The sequence below is a fragment of the Triticum dicoccoides genome, unplaced genomic scaffold (assembly GCF_002162155.2).
Source record: "Triticum dicoccoides isolate Atlit2015 ecotype Zavitan unplaced genomic scaffold, WEW_v2.0 scaffold142394, whole genome shotgun sequence".
Taxonomy (NCBI): Eukaryota; Viridiplantae; Streptophyta; class Magnoliopsida; order Poales; family Poaceae; genus Triticum; species Triticum dicoccoides.
Genome location: NW_021201080.1, coordinates 1 through 1043, shown reverse-complemented (window position 1 = coordinate 1043; position 1043 = coordinate 1). Strand labels below are relative to the sequence as shown.

The 1043-nt window shown below is 48.5% G+C and overlaps 2 non-coding genes across 2 annotated transcripts; both read right to left on the bottom strand.

The window, feature by feature from the left end:
• Window positions 1–141: 141 nt before the first annotated feature.
• Window positions 142–260, bottom strand: LOC119343829. The gene has a single exon (XR_005166292.1). It is a non-coding gene; the product is annotated as a 5S ribosomal RNA (ribosomal RNA).
• Window positions 261–627: 367 nt separating this feature from the next.
• On the bottom strand, window positions 628–746 carry LOC119343830. Its single transcript, XR_005166293.1, has one exon. It is a non-coding gene; the product is annotated as a 5S ribosomal RNA (ribosomal RNA).
• Between the last annotated feature and the right edge of the window lie 297 nt (window positions 747–1043).

Sequence of the window (1043 nt, the reverse complement as noted above, 5' to 3'; positions counted from 1 at the left end):
GCCACAAAGCCGCCCCAAGACGCGCGAGCAATGAGCATCGAGCTTAAACATATCGCAAACGTCAAAAATAATATAACGGGATTAATATATATCGCGCACGTGCGATATGTTTGTCACAAGGCGCAAAAAATAATTATAAAAGGAATGCAACACGAGGACTTCCCAGGAGGTCACCCATCCTAGTACTACTCTCGCCCAAGCACGCTTAACTTCGGAGTTCTGAAGGGATCCGGTGCTTTAGTGCTGGTATGATCGCATCCGACATGTTTCCCCGTCTTTGTCCCATATGCTTGCCACTCCCAGGTCCGCTCCAAATACGATTCTACATTCTCACTACCATTACAACCGTTCCCTAACAATGGATAATGTCCTATACTACCTACTCTCCCGCTCAATCACGGAGACGAGTTTTCCACGGTTTCCACCCCTCCCTCCATACCGCAGCAACACGAGTTTTTTCCACCCCTTTCAGAAAGCGCTCTTCGCGCCACAAAGCCGCCCCAAGACGCGCGAGCAATGAGCATCGAGCTTAAACATATCGCAAACGTCAAAAATAATATAACGGGATTAATATATATCGCGCACGTGCGATATGTTTGTCACAAGGCGCAAAAAATAATTATAAAAGGAAGGCAACATGAGGACTTCCCAGGAGGTCACCCATCCTAGTACTACTCTCGCCCAAGCACGCTTAACTTCGGAGTTCTGATGGGATCCGGTGCTTTAGTGCTGGTATGATCGCATCCGACATGTTTCCCCGTCTTCGTCCCTTATGCTTGCCACTCCCAGGTCCGCTCCAAAGACGATTCTACATTCTCACTACCATTACAACCGTTCCCTAACAATGGATAATGTCCTATACTACTTACTCTCCCGCTCAATCACGGAGACGAGTTTTCCACGGTTTCCACCCCTCCCTCCATACCGCAGCAACACGAGTTTTTTCCACCCCTTTCAGAAAGCGCTCTTCGCGCCACAAAGCCGCCCCAAGACGCGCGAGCAATGAGCATCGAGCTTAAACATATCGCAAACGTCAAAAATAA